This window comes from Microtus ochrogaster, unplaced genomic scaffold (genome assembly GCF_000317375.1).
Source record: "Microtus ochrogaster isolate Prairie Vole_2 unplaced genomic scaffold, MicOch1.0 UNK54, whole genome shotgun sequence".
Taxonomy (NCBI): domain Eukaryota; kingdom Metazoa; phylum Chordata; class Mammalia; order Rodentia; family Cricetidae; genus Microtus; species Microtus ochrogaster.
Genome location: NW_004949152.1, coordinates 2287802 through 2303379, shown reverse-complemented (window position 1 = coordinate 2303379; position 15578 = coordinate 2287802). Strand labels below are relative to the sequence as shown.

General features: G+C 45.0%; 1 protein-coding gene across 4 annotated transcripts in view; it reads left to right on the top strand.

Annotated features, from left to right (window-relative positions):
* Positions 1–15578, top strand: part of Chd9 (chromodomain helicase DNA binding protein 9) — a 234087-nt gene that overhangs the window by 69815 nt on the left and 148694 nt on the right. The window contains exons 1-2 of one of the 4 annotated variants that reach the window (XM_026777291.1): positions 8574–8647; positions 14594–14726. The exons of 1 other annotated variant lie outside the window; for it this stretch is intronic. The gene's annotated coding sequence lies outside the window, so the exon portion shown is untranslated. Of the gene's footprint in view, positions 1–8573; positions 8648–14593; positions 14727–15578 lie in introns of those variants that run through there. 2 more of the 4 variants (XM_013354623.2, XM_026777293.1) reach the window with 2 other exon arrangements.

Genomic DNA, 15578 nt, shown 5'->3' with positions numbered 1-15578 from the left:
TCGAACTCACAGAGATCTGCCTGCCTCTGCCTCTCGAGTGCTGGGATTAAAGGCGTGCGCCACCACCGCCCGGCTAAATTATATTTTTAAAATACATTATTATAGTTTCCACCAGACTTTTATTTTGTTTGATTATCTGAGACAACATCTCACTATGTAGCTCTAGTTGGCCTGCTCAGAACTTATTATGTAGCCCAGGTTGGCCTCAAACTCACAGAGATCCTGCTGCCTCATTGCTGGGATTAAAAGCATGTATCATCATACCCAGCTCCATCAGTTTTAGGGCTGAGTGGTATGGATCACATATGCTTTTATAGTACAACTCTAGAATATAGCTACGGTACCTATAAGTGATGACTATTACCAGAATTAATTTCACGAGTTGGTGAGCTGATATTTGCTTGCTTTGTAAAATAATTTGCCATGAGGTCAGAGGATGGTGTCTGCCATATTCATTGTTATATTCTTGGCAATGAATATTCCGTGTCTGACTTACCAACTGGTGTGTTGGATGCATTCATTTTTCAAATTTCAACCCGATTTTTAATGCATCTGAATTCCTCCCAAGCTAGACACAGACCCAACTTTTCCAATGGGAAATATAGGACCGCAGGAGTGTGTATATGGCCCCGTCAGAAGCAAATGCATAGACAGGGACTCAGATACTCAGGGATAACACCCAGACTTCTTTTTCCTGAAGATCTTCTAAGGCTAGGACAAGCAACTGTTTATATAAGCTCACAGTGTGAGATTTGAACTGTCAAACAGGCCGAGGCTTTGAAGTATCTTTCTGGATAGGGAAAGGGGATAAACTAGACAAAACCTGATTATTCTAAAATCTGCCCCTAATCAAATGGGCCTAGGAGTAAGAACCGGAAAAGCATCTTCCTGGCTCTTGTCATTATCTGCTGGCACTGGATTTGAAAACAGTGCTAACTAAGCATGCTCAGAAGTGATGGGGAGTGTGCTCAATTTGCAGCTAGAAGCTCGCGCTCTACCAGCTTAAAAAGGAGCCTGGAAAAGAAACCTGAAGAGCTTTCTAGTGATATCCTTCATTTCTATCTAAGAAAAGCCCCGTGTTCCTCGCTGAGTCAAGGCAATTTCACAACTCCCAGGGAGCTTCTGGGAAATGGTCGTCTACTCACTGATGAATCAACTGGAGACCCCTTTTCGGATTCTTGCTCTGGAATAGAAGAATGTTGGAGTTGCTCAAACTACCTTTAGTGTAACAGAGAGGGAGATACAATGTTTCCTCTAATATAATGGAATAATATGTTCAAGTTAGGAATTTTCATACCATGTATATAAATGTATAAAATATTAAAGAAGCATACTTTTAACATTAATAAGTACTTATTAATCTATAAAAATAATTTTTGTATTTTTGTTGTTAAGGTATTTTTTAAATTTATTTATTTATTAATTATGTATACAGCATTCCTTCCATGTATGCCTGCAGGCCAGAAGAGCCACTGTGTGGTTGCTGGGAATTGAACTCAGGACCTTTGGAAGAGCAGGCAATGCTCTTAACCTCTGAGCCATCTCTCCAGCCCATATTTTGTTTTTTTACTATTTATTTATTTTATGTGTCTGAGTACTTTTGTTACCTGTGGAGGTCAGAAGAGTGCCAGATCCCCTGGACTGGTTGAGTGTGAGCACTGAGAATCAAGCATGGTCCTTTTTGGAAGAGCCACAAGTGCCCTTGACTACAGAGCCATCTCTCCAGCTCCTTGTTAGTTTTTCTGAGACAGGATTTCTGGCTGTAATCTAGTTTGGCCTCAAACTAATGCAGCCCTCCTGAGGGCTGGGATTACAGGCCGTGATCCGTGAGCATTATATTTCTAAAGCTCGTTCTTGGACCCCGCATCAGTGCTGAATTCTTTTAGAGCCGGACAGTGGATTTCACATACACCTTGCTGTTGGTCCTTTCGTCAGGTAATGGGTGGTTGGGTGAGTTCTACTCTGAGATTATGAGAAGTCTGCTGTGAATGTTTGTGAACAAGTTTTTGTGAGGATAACTTTAATTTCTTCTGTGTTGCTGTGTCACATAGTAACCGTTTGGCTCAGGAAAGACATGTTTTGCAGAATAGCTGCATCATTTACATTTCTACTAGCAATGTAAGGCATCCTACCTTCTCCATCTCTTCTTGCCCTTTCGTCTTCATGATTATATCCATCCTGATGGACGAAAAGTGGTTTTGATTTGCATTTTTCTAACAGCAGATTTCCATATGCATATTGGCTATTTGTATATTTTTTGAGAAGTGTGTATCTAGATACTTTGGCCACTTTCAAATTGAGTTTCTTGTTTGTTTGTTTTGAGACTGTCTCATGTATTCCAGGGTGGCCTCAAACTCAGCTTTGTTCAAAGAAAGACTTGGAGATCCTCCCCGACCTTTTTTTGGTCTTAATAATTCGGTTCCCATTTTTCCATGGAATCACTAGCTAGATTTCATCTTCCTCCTGGGATTGTAGGAAGGACTTCCAAAATGCATCCATATTTGCTAATATTAAAACAGACGTGGGCTGGGAGTGTAGTTCAGTGGGACAGTACTTGCTTAGCATGTACAAGGCCTTGGTCTCAATTCTCAGGGGTGCAAAAATAAAACCAAATCCTTTTCTCTAACAGTAACCATATCACAGTCCTACATGGTTTCCTTTTTAAATTTATAGTGTCAAATTTTGTTTTGTTTTTAGTGGGGTCAGTTGAGACAGGGTCCTTCTATTTAGTCCTGGCTATCGTGGCACTTGCTGTGTAGATGAAGCTGGCCTCAAACTCACTGAGGTCCTCTTGCCTCTGCCTCCCAACTGTTGGGATTCCAGGTGTGCACGCACTCTCAGAAATTTCTCATTGCCTTTTAAGAGCTCTTTCATTATCCTGGATATAGATGTATGGTTTTCTCTTTCCTGCAATTCTTCTCCTCCCTTCTCTCTCCTTGCTTTCCCAGTCTCTACCTTTCTCTGTCTCCAGAGGCTCACTCTAGCTCAGGCTGGGCTGGAACTCCCTATCTAGGTAACCTAGGATGGCCTTGAATCTGCAGCAGTTCTTGTGTCTCAGGCTTCTTTGTACTGGGATTGATGTATGAGCCTCCAAGCCTGTTCTTTTCTGTTTGTTTTCCAAGACGCGGTTTCTCTTTGTAACAGCCCCAGCTGTTCTGGAACTCACTCTGTAGACCTCTGTGGCCTCGAACTCACAGAGATCAGCCAGCCTCTGTCTCCCAAGTGCTGGAATTAAAGGTGTGTGCCAACACTTCATCAGCCTGGTTATTTACATTTATTATTATTATTTTCTCTTTTTAATTTTATGTGTGTGGGTGTCCCTGGTGCCCAAAGAAAAGATGATCAGATGCCCTGGAACTAGAGTTACAGGCACCTATGAACTGCTATGTAGGTACTGTGGAAGAGCAGTCCATGTTCTCAACCAATGAGCGACCTCTCCAGCTTGCCCTTACCTTGCTTTTTTGAGACAGGATCTTGTATTGTCTAGGCAGGCACTTTGGGCTTTGTACTTGCCTGGCATGACCTCTACCAAGTGAGCAATATCTCCAGTCCTCCTTTCCCCCCTTTTTTTTCTTTTTAAGGAAATGTTTTAGGAATTATTTTTATTTATTTATTGGAGTGGGAGGGGTTAGAGGTGAGAGGATAGACCAAGGGAGTTAGTCCTTTCCTTCTGTCCTGAGTTCCAGGGCTCAGACTCAGGTTGCCACATTTGCCCAAAGTGCCTTACCTACTGAGCCATCTCTTCGGTCCTCTTTTCACTTTTTTATTGGTTTTCTTGGAAACACAGAAGTTTTCCTATTTGATGAAGTTCGATTTATCCACTCCTGAGTTTGAGGCTCAAAATTTTCCAAGTTTAACCAAGTTGGATTCTCTTTTGTCAGTTTGTTTTGGATGTCATGTTTGAGAAACCATTGCCAAGTTCAAGGTCCCAAAGACCGTGCTCCTCACTCCTGCTTGCTTCTTCCCAGTTATGGTCTTAGCTCTTACAAGTAGTGTGATCCCTTTGGTTTCTTTGAGTAGTTTGAGGTGGGTTAAGTTTGTTCTCTAGAATGAGTGTGCCAAGCATCTGTTTGTTTAAAGGGCTGTGCCTTCCACACATGGAAGAGTTTATTTCTGGACTTCTTGTTCTGTTCTGTTGATCTCTATGTTTGTCCTTGTAATACCACCACACTCTCTTAATCGCTTTGGCTTTAGGGAAAGTTTTGTAATTAGGAGTATGGATTCTCCAACTGTCTTCTTTTACAAGGCTGTTTTGACTAGTCAATTGTATGTGGATTCAGCCTACCTGTCTTGAGTCATAATTGCTTCTAGTCTGTTTTTTTTTTTCCTGCCAGGTGTCCTAGCAAACTGTAATAGTAAAAACCATTAAGAGTCATACATACATGGAGCTTTCCCCAGCAGCTCTGATTTCAGGGATAGCTTAAGATAAACCAGGTGCATTTTGGCCACGATGAAGTCGTTTCTGTCTTAACCTATAGAACATTGTGGGGGTTGGGTACAGTGGCTCACACCTGTAATCCCAGCACTTAGGAAACAGCAGCAGAAGGAAGGCTCAGGAATTCAGTCAGTCTTAGTTACATAGTGAATTTAAAAGCAAAGGGAAAAAAAGGAAAAATAAATAAATAGTGGGATCTGGCTGTCTTGCTTCTATAAGCAAATCTCCCAATAAATTTTGCGGTGCAATGCAAGATCTGTCCTAGATCTGTGTGCCTCTCATTCTTCCATGCCATGGCAGAAGGGGACCCATCCTAGTACGCTAGTACTGGGACATTGGAGAACATAGGGACATCACTGTTCAAGGTTTACTAAAATAAGTTTTAATCCTGAGTTTTGTGGTTTCTTGCTTGAAATATCTCCGTTTTCTCCCAAACAGATATTGAAAGGAGGTACTAATGAAATCAGTTATTCGCTTGTTTGTTGTTGTTTGTTTTGTCGCTTATATTTGTGGTATCAAGTATAAGAAACCAGTACTCAGGTATGGAGGTATATCAGCTAGAGAATTACCACTTTTCAAGTTTGCAGAAAAAGTTTACCGATTTGCTTTGTGGGTTATTCTTTTGGTGACCTAAATTGAAATGTCTTTGAGGGAATTCTCCCGTCTGAGGTGTCAAGTTACTTACTCACCCCTCCAAGATACAAGTGTTTATAAGCATGGAATTGGAGACCCAGGCGGTAGGCTGGATGCAGTATAATGGTTAAGAATTATAGGAATTGAGACCAGAGAGTTCTGTGTTTAAATGTTTCTGTCAGTCAATAACCATGTAATTAGGGCAAAATTCTAAACCTTTGTGTATAAAATGGGAAAAAGAATCTTTTCCTCATTAAGCAGTTATAAAGACCATCTAAAATCAAATAAAATTAAAGGTAAAATGAAGCAGCTCTCAGCTCCGTGCTGGGCAGTGTTACATTTCAGTAATTGACATCTGCCGCAGGATGCTTCATTCAAGGAATGAGAAAGAGCTGTGTCATCGCTCAGGCTTTCTAGTGTTCTGGGTCATTGTGTCCATGGGTGTGAGGCCTTTTTGCTTCAAGATACAGTGTGTGGGAATGGAGCTATTCTCTCTTTGGAGTGGGAAGGGGTCCCTGCTCCATTATGGCCACCAGCAGGCTTTGGGCATCCCATGGCCTGATAAGAACAGTCAGCCAGTATTAGTAGGTTTGCTTTCTCCCCCCCCCCCCCCCCCAGGGTTTCTCTGTGTAGCCTTAGGCTGTTCTGGAACTTGCTCTGTAGACCAGGCTGGCTTCAACTCAAACTCAGAGATTCATCTGCCTCTGCCTCCTGAGTGCTGGGATTAAAGGTGTGTGCCACCACCGCCCGGCCCCCCAAGTCCTGGATTTAAAAGTGTGTGCCACCACTGCCACCGGGCTGTGTTACTAGGTTTTGATGTTGTTCATGATATAGATCCTTGCTAATTTCAATCAGAGTGTCACACGGGTCGAGCTGCTTCTGAATCATCCTCCGCAATAACTTCTTGGGGGTCCATATATCAAGAAATATCACTGAGAGCATCACCAGGATTTAGTAGATAGATGGCTCCACTTTTGATCTCAGCAAATGGGAGATAATGGTGGGGAGAATCACAAATTCAAGGCTAGCCTAGGCTATGTAGCAAAACCTTGTCTGAACGTAACAACAACAGTTACTATAGGAATCATCGGAACAAGTTGGAAAAGTTGTGGGGAAGATGAATGACACCAAAAATAAGTTTCTGAAAACTTGATGGTTTGGGGCCAGCAAGATGGTTCAGTTAGCAAACACAATTTCTGGCATCTAATGACATGATTTTTATCTCCAGAGCCTATATGGCAGGAGAGAACTGACTACCTTGTGCTGTCCTGTGACTGCTACCCACATGCACACACACAATAAATGTGTCTAATGAATTTTTAAAAATTTTTATAATTTGAACCTTAATTTCATGTATCACCGCCTCCCCTTTCCCTCCCCCTCCCCCAATCAAGCCCCCCAATGTTGATAATTATTGATGCTCTTTAATCACTACATAATTGCCAGAAATTGGTGTTCAAGAGACCATGAGTTTTCCGTCAGAGATGGGGAGGAAAGTCCTTTAGTCAAAATTTTTGGTTTATATGGAATAGCTTCTGTAATTTCAGACAAATGGAACTGGAGTAGATTCGACTCAAATTCGGTTTGCAAAATAGAACACTGTACAAATAAACAGTGTAGGGAGTTCAAAGTTCTGAGCGCATGACCGCCCCATCCTTTTTTCTTTTTTTTTTTTTTTTTGGTTTTTCGAGACAGGGTTTCTCTGTGGTTTTGGAGCCTGTCCTGGAACTAGCTCTTGTAGACCAGGCTGGTCTCGAACTCACAGAGATCCGCCTGCCTCTGCCTCCCAAGTGCTGGGATTAAAGGCGTGCGCCACCACCGCCCGGCTCCCATCCTTTTTTCATTCAGTGTGGTTCTTGTTGTTACTAAGTATCCTTTAGAAGAAGCACAGCTGTAATTGTAACCTTTCTTTCTGGCACCTTTTCCTCCCAGCTGTCAGTATCTCGGTTGGGAGGATCTACTCTGGAGGTCACGACTATTCCCTCATCTGAAGAATGAGATTACTTAGGCAGAAGATGTAGCTCCCTGTGGAGTACTGATTAGCACGTGGAAGGCCCTTAGCACACTTGGGTTCAGTGATGACTCAGCTGGCAAGAGCGCTTGTTGCCAAGTCTGATGACCCGAGTTTGGCTACCAGAATCCCCATGGTGGAAGGACAGAACCAACTCCTGCCAAGTTGTCCTCTGACCATCAGATGCCCCCTCTCCCATAAATAAATGTATAAAAATTTTAATTAAAGAAATTAGTCGCTTCACCATGTACACCGCGGCGCTCTTCAGGCACAAACCAGAAGCGGTGTTCCTTTGTGTAACCTCAAGTTCAGGAGATTGGGTCCCCTGGAGGATACGTCTTAAGTCCCACCTACACTGTATTTGAAGACAGTAAGCAGTTTTGAGCAAACATAGATAGGTAGGTTTACCGAAGCTCTAAACATTCAGTTATTTTGTCTATCTTAAACGTAAATATGGGTTCAAAAAATTTAATTAGGTTATAAGGTCAGCTCTGGGTCTGGAAGTAGAGACTGATAAAAATTTGAGAGCTGGAAGGCTTTTAGAAGACCTGTCTAGCCTCTTCGTTTTATAGAAGAGAAAACCAAGGCCCTGAGACATATTGAGACAATGTAGGTCACTCAGTTAATTAGTGACAGAAGGAACTCCCGTGTCCCAGCGCCTTCCGAAGACAGTGGTTTTCTAGTGCGTGCTCAATTCCTCCAACCAGTGTGGCACGCCCATCATTTATTTATGCAATCCCCTCTTTCGTTCCCCTTTCTGGGACGCCTTGAACCTGGGGGAGCCCTCACACTCGAGGCTCGCTGTCGCGTGGCCTGGGACTCGGTCCCTGTGTCCTTTTCGCAGCAGGTGCTCCACACCTGGCTTTAACCGCTGCATCATCGGTGGGGCGGGGGCTTCACAGGGCTCCCGATGTCACAGCACACGCGTGTCCCCGGGGCCTTGGCGCGCACGGAGGACGTGCTGGGTCGGAGCCCACGCGGCTCACAGCAGGGTTCCCAGAGCCGGCGTGAGTGACCTCGGCGCCGACCCCGCAGGCCTCCGGCAGCCGGGGCGTGCCCGCGGGGCCTGACGTGGCGGGGCCTGACGTGGCGGCGGGGGAGCCGGTTCTGCACTGCCCCACGCTCCGGCCAGAGGGCGCCCGGCCACAGCCCTTTCCCCGCCCCGAGGCCGCCCGGGGCCGCGCGAGGAACAGCGCGGGCCGCCTGGGAGCCGAGCAGCAACCCCGCCTCCCGCCGCCCTTAGTCCGAGGTCGGGCCGGGCGGAGGGGCCCGGAGCTGCGCGGACAGCCTCTCTCCCGGGTAGACCTCGCAGGACCGAGCTGCGACCCGAGCTACGCCGGTCACGGCCGCCCCTCGGCGCCCGGGCCAATCAGCGGCGCGGGCACAGATATGCAAATGAGGCGCCGGTTGCTGCGGGAGTGCCGCTCGCAGGGGCTGGTGGGGTCGCGCTGGGGGAGTGAACCGGGCCAATCAGGCGGGTGCGTGGCGCGCGGGGGGGCGGCGCCCCTGCTCGCCTCCCTCCTTCGCTCCCGGCCGGGCGCTGACAGGGGGGCCTGGCCGCGCAGCCGGTAAGTGCCGCCGCTCGCCGCTGCCCGCCTCCGCCTCTGGCGTGGGGAGGACACCCGGGGCGCCCCGGGACAGCGAACACCGCTCAACTGGTGGAGCCTGGCGGGGGGTGGGGGGGAGGGTGTCTTAGCCCGGTGGTCGCTGGAGGCCGCCCCCGCCCGGCTGGTCGCGCGTGTCAGTCTAGCGGGGCGAGGCGGGGGGCGGCGGGGAGCCTTAGCTGCGGCGGTGAGTACGTGCGCCCGCCGCCCGCCCGCCAGAGTCCTGACTCCCCACGCTGACGGGCAGACTGCCGGGGCTGGGCGCCGGGGAGGGGGCGCTGCCTGCACGTGGGGCCGGGCGCACCCGGGCCCGCCCGCCTGTCATGGCTGCGGCGCTGCCCTCGCCCCTGGTCGGGGGACCCCGGGTCGGGACCCGTCGCCGCGCCTGTTGCGTGGGCCGGAGGTGAACCCCGGTGGGCCGGGCGCTGGGCGGGCACTGCTTATGGCTTTCCCCGGGGCCGGTCCCCGCCTAGGCTCGGGTTCCCCTCGTCCCGCAGCCTTGTCTCTCACTCGCTGTCTCGCCCCGGTGACTCGTGACAGGGCATCGCGCGCGAACAGTGGGTGCCCCGGAGCACCGCACGGCCCCGGCACTCCCCCCACGCTTCGCCTCTCGGTTCCCAACACTGCCGTCCCCACACCCCAGGAGCCACCTCTTAGGGCCTCTCCAGCGTCTGCAGTGGGTGCCCGCCAGCCCGGGCTGCTGCTTTCTTGGTGTCTGTCAGGGTGTGGGACGTGTTGGGTGGTTCCAAGGCTCTCCTCACCGACATCCATCCCAAAGCCAAGCACGGACCCGGAAAGCCTGTGTGTCTTCCTGGCCTGTCACAGCTGCCAGCTCAGAGAGTGATTTGCTTGTTCCTTTTTTGGTTTTGTTTTGCCTGTTAAAAAGGGAAAGCAAAAACTTTTCAGGACCCAGTAGACACGAATTAAAGCTGTGACAGAGTTGAGGTATTAACAGTGCTGTACTGTTACTTTCCTGGGAGCTTGGTCCTGATACTGTGACTTTTATCCATTTAGTTGAACTTGCCCTGCGCAATAAAGTTTATTAATGAAAACTACCCTCACACTGGCTTGGAGAGATGGCTCAGTGGTTAAGAGTGTGTACTGACTGGTCTGTCAGTACCAGAGTTCAGATCCCAGCACCTACATCAAGCAGCTCACAGACATGTGTAACTCCAACTCCTAGCTGACTTTTGTGGGCACCTGCACACACACTTACACACACAAATAAAGATATTTAAAATCTTAAGAAGAGAATTACTGTTAGTTTTCCAGTTTTGCTGTGGCTTTTTCTGACTTCCAGTTTTCTAGTGCTTCAACGTAAGATCTGAACAGAAAATAGGGCTTGTTCTATGCAGTACTATTCTACCTAAACTCTCCATAAACTGTACAGTCATTTGGAAAGAACCACGATGTCTACAAACACGTGCATACAATACACACTTATTATAAACCTAAGAGGATTTCACATTTCAGGGGTGGGAAGGATGTTTTCAGTGTCAAGGATGTTCATATTGTTTCTCTTGAATTTAACGAACTTGAATTTAGATACCCCTTTTTGCTTTCAGTAGGTAGCACAGAGCCTTATGCTGGATGTTGGATGAATGTTACATGAAATTCATCTGTTGCTCTGAGCAAGTCAACCTGCCTTGTATGTTCTGGAAGACTTCTATTTCTAATGTGCCTTTTAAAATTCACACTAAATAGTGTACAGAACTTTTCTTTTTCTCGCTGACTTTAATAATTCACTGGTGGTAGCATAGGATTGTAATTCTAGTACTGGAAAGCAGAGGCAGGAGGATCCCTGTGAATTAAGTAGGTTCTAACCTAACTAGGGCTACATACATACACAGCATAATCCTGTCTCTAAAATAAGCTGTGGTGGGCGGCTCATACCTATAATCCCAGCACTTGGAGGCAGAGGCAGGTGGATTTCGAGTTCAAGGCCAGCCTGGTCTACGGAGTGAGTTCCAGGACAGCCAGGTCTGCACTGTCATAGAAAAAAAAATTCACATTATATAGAACAAAGTATTCACATTAAATACAGCTGGTATGTGTCAGTCCTTAACAGTTTCTGAACCACAGACATCATAATAGGGACACAAAATGCACCAGGGAACAAATTAGTTGTCACTCTAAGTTGGTTAAGAGTAACTTTATCATTCTCGAATCATAAATATCCAGGGAAATGGGTATTGTAGTTAAAAGAGGAAAACATCCCCCACTCACACACACACACTAGCTTGTGTGATGTTTTAATGGCACAGGAATACCATTAGAAAATAACAGGATGCTGGTGTAACATTAAAACCCCTTTCTTGGAGTACTTGTTGGAGAAAATGAGTCAAGACTGTCTTAACTAGCTGTGTAACTATAGTCAGATGTCTATAGTTATAGTTGACTATGGTCTTAAATTTCAATTTTTTTCAAAGATTATGTATGTAGATACTTTTGTATCTTCATCTGCACACCAGAAGGGAGCACTGGAATTCATGAAACTATAGTTATAGACAGCTGTAAGCCATCATGTGGGTGCTGAGAATTGAACTCAGGACCTATCAAAGAGCAGCCAGTGTTCCTAACCACGGAGCCATATCTCCAACCCCAACCTTATATTTCTGTTTGATCTAGTTTCTTGGATACCAGAAGTGGTAGCATATACCTTGAATCCCAGCACTTGAGAGACAGAGGCACATGGATCTCTGAGTTACACAGGAGTTCCAGGTCAGTGAGGGCTACATGATGAGACTCTGTATCAGAAACAAAGAGAAGCAATTTCCTCTTGCTTTAGAATTTTAGGATTCTAAGTATCTCATGAGATCTGTCATCTGAAACACGTGCAGACACATACAAATATTTTGTATTACGAGCTCCTCTCTCTGCCTCCCAAGTGCTGGGATTAAAAGCATGTGCAATCATGCCCATTGTGTGTGTATTTAATTTGTAAGCTTTGTTTTATGTGTACAAGTGTTTTGCCTATTTGTACATATGTGTACCATATGCCTGGTTAGTGTCTGTGGAGGTTAAAAGGCATTGGATCATCTAGAACTGGGATTATGGATGATTATGAGCCACCATGTGGGTGCTGGGAACTGAATCCAGGTTCTCTGTAGGTGAAGCGAGTGATCTAACTACAGAGCTATTTCTGCAGCTCTTTTAAAAGATTTATTTTTATTTTATGTATATGAGGATTTTGCCCTCAGATATGTTGGAACACCATATGTGACATGGTACGATAGGAGGCCAGAAGAGGGAGTCCTATCCCCTGGAACTGTGAGCTGCCCTGTGGGTGCTGGGGATTGACTCCAGGTCCTCTGTTATCTCCTGAGCCATCTCTCCAGCCCTATGATATTTTTTAAAAGGAAAAAAAATGATTGAAGTAACTGGTGTAGTGGGGATTTTTATCAGGTAATGGTAAATTTTTATCAGGTGTAGTAAGTAAAGGATATAGGTAAGGATCTAGAAGATTGATGCAGTTGATCCAAGTGAAAGTATGTTGATGAGTGTTTGAAAGGGGTTAAAAGCCAAAAACTGGAGAAGAAATTTATGAACATTTCACAGAGAGATTTTACTTTTTTTTTTTTTTTTTTTTTTTTGGTTTTTTGAGACAGGGTTTCTCTGTGGCTTTGGAGCCTGTCCTGGAACTAGCTCTGTAGACCAGGCTGGTCTTGAACTCACAGAGATCTGCCTGCCTCTGCCTCCCGAGTGCTGGGATTAAAGGCGTGCGCCACCATTGCCCAGCTACTTTTATCCTTTTAAAGCTTTTTAATTGTAGTCTCGACATTGGCTCTAGGTTTCTTAAATGATTAGCATTCTTGCACTCACTTTGTCGTTGAGAGTTGCCCATTAACCAGCTTTATAACTATTTTTGATAACTTGGTGCCTCTGTTTACTTCCTTATTTGGGCTTCATGCTATAGCTTTCCACCTTTTGGAACTTTACTGGTCTTGAATGCTCAGGTTTGGATCCTCTTAAACAAAATCGTCTCTTGTTATTGTGACCCTTGAGACTTCTTCCTGTTACACATTTGTCTCTGTCGTTTGAGAAACTACCCATGACCTCTTGACTTTGTATTAACTTTAAGTTTTCAGGAACATTTTTGTTCCTCCTTTTTAGAAACAAATGGGAAACTGACCAAATGGCACTGGGAGAAAGGAAGAAGGGGCAGCCACTTCTAAATGTAATCATTCTTCAGGTGCCAATGGATTTGTGTCCATTCGCTCATTAAGCAGATTTATTGTTCTCCCTTAATTTACTTTATTAGATATAACACATTAAATGATAATATGCTAAATGATTCTTGCTTTTATCAAAGCTACAGTCTAATAGTGAAGATAGAACAAGTAAATAATTGTAAAATAACAATTTTTGATGAATCCAATGAAGAAAAAGAACATTGTTGTGAGACACAGATGTAAAGGATTTTGGAGTTTGTGGTTAGAGAATGCCCAGGTAGTGGCATTTAAGTTAAGACATTGAAGAACAGGCAGTGCCAGCCTGTTCTATAGAACAAGTTCCGGGACAGCCCATGCTAAAACAGAAACCCAGTCTTGAAAAAACAAAACAAAAACAAAAAGAGGGGCTGGAGAGATGGCTTAGTGGTTAAGAGCACTAACTGCTCTTCCAGAGGACCCTGGTTCAGTTCCCAGCACCCACATGGCAGCTCACAGCTGTCTGTAATCCCAGTTCCAAGGGCCTGACAGCCATGGCAAAAACACAAATGCACATAAAATAAAAATAAGTAAATTTAAAAAAAAAGAAAGAAAGAAAGGAAAGAAAAAAGGAATCAGAAGGATTAAAAAAATAAGGGAATTTTCTGTGAAAAATAGATATATATTTGCCGCTGTGGCAGCACATGCCTTTAATCCCAGTACTCAGAGGCAGAGGCAGGCAGAGCTCTGTGAGTTCGAGGTATGCCTGGTCTACAAGAGTTAGTTCCAGGACAGGCTGCAAAGCTACAGAGAAACCCTGTTTTGAAAAAAAAAAAAAAAAACAGTAAAAAAAAAAAACTTTCTTTCTTTTTTAAAAATCAACGTGTATTTATTTATATACATTGTAAGGGCTTAAGCAGACTTAAGTTAAAAAACAAATAAAACAAAAATAACAGCACAGTGTAAAAATTAAGGAAAGAACAGACCGTCTAAGAAAAAAGACGACACAAAGAGAAGCTGGACATCTTGTGTCAGGGCTCTTGACTGGAAACCTGCTTTGAATAGGTTTCTTGCAGGTACTTCTTAAATGCTGTGGGGTTTTTCCAGAGCTCAGCAGCATGTGTGTTCAACGGGCTATCGATATTGGGTTCTCCTAGCAGGCTCTAGATAGCAAGATGGTCCTGACATCATATAGCGCAGGTGGATGACTTATCCTTGAGGATGTCCAGCCAGATGTTGCCCTGGGCGTCTACGTTGGGGTGGTAGCAGGGCGTGAGGATTTATTTGTTTTTAAATAACTGTTTTAGGGCCAGGTGTGGTAGCATATCCCTGTAATTCTAGAACTTGGGAGGTGGGGGCAGGAAAAACAAGAACTCAAAGGCTAGTCTTGACTCCTTAGTAAGCCTGAGATCAGCCAGGGCTACTACTTGAGACCTTGTCTCAGTAAGCCACTTTGAAGATGGATTGGAGAAAGGCAAGAGTGAAGACAGCTACACTACAGAAGTGTTGTGGTCTTCGTAAAGACATCGTGGTAGCTGGCACTAGGGCAGCTGTAAAGATAATGCCTTAAAGTAAAAGGTTACATGTTACACACCTTCTGAACGTTTTATAGATACCCTTTAATGATGGCTATATTTGAGAGAGCCTGAACAGCTGATGTGCTTAGGGGTGGGATGGGGTGGGAAGCAATTGACAGTTTCTTGACTGATTAGATGTTAGGAAAGCTGTCAACAATGATTTCATTGATGATTTCTGGCTTAAGGAACAAGATGGATGGTGTGTGATTTGCTGAGATGAAGATGGTCAGTGGAAGAAAGGGTTTGGCCAGAAACCAAGTTTTGAGCATCATCCCCAGAGCAGTGCTTCCGAAGGTGGAGTCTGCCTTCCTGTGGATGGTAGGTGCCTTGGGACAGGTGTAATGCATGGGAGATTGTAGTAAGACATATTCAGAGTCTGTGGTTTTCTGTTGCTTGTTTTTGAAGTTTGTGTTGTTTGTCTTAAGACAGTCTTACTTGACTGGTTTGGAACTCCTGGTGTAGACCAGACTGCGCAGACTCACGTTAAATTCCTTGCAGTCTTACCATTTAGCCTCCTGAATGTGAAAACTACAGGTTTCCACTATCACACCTGGCTTTTTCAAAGAGTATGTGTTCATAAGAAAAAATAGCAAATTTTATACCTATATTAGAACTTGGTAACTAGGGTCTGGGGACATGGGCTTAGCAGTTGAGAGTACTTATTACTCTACCAGAGTTCAGAACTTACATCAGGCAACTCACAAATGCCTACAACTTCAGTGCCAAAGGACCATATGCCACCTCTGGCCTCCATGGGCACTTGAGTATACACATGTACACACACGCACATATGTACGTGCACAAATATAAATGAAGCTTAAAAGCTTTTTAAAAAAAACATAACTAAGATGATCTCTTAACAATAATATATTTTAATTTTTGAATTTTTTGTTTTTGTTTTTGAGACAGGGTTTCTCTGTGTAGTCCTGTCCTGGAACTTGCTCTGTAGACCAGGCTGGTCTAGAACTCAGAGATCCACCTGCCTGTGCCTCTTAAATGCTGGGATTAAAAGTGTGTGCCACTATTGCCCAGCCGTAAATTCCTATTTTTTTTTTTTTTTTTTAATTTTTGAGACGGGGTTTCTCCGTAGCTTTTGGTTCCTGTCCTGGAACTAGCTCTTGTAGACCAGGCTGGCCTCGAACTCACAGAGATCCGCCTGCCTCTGCCTCC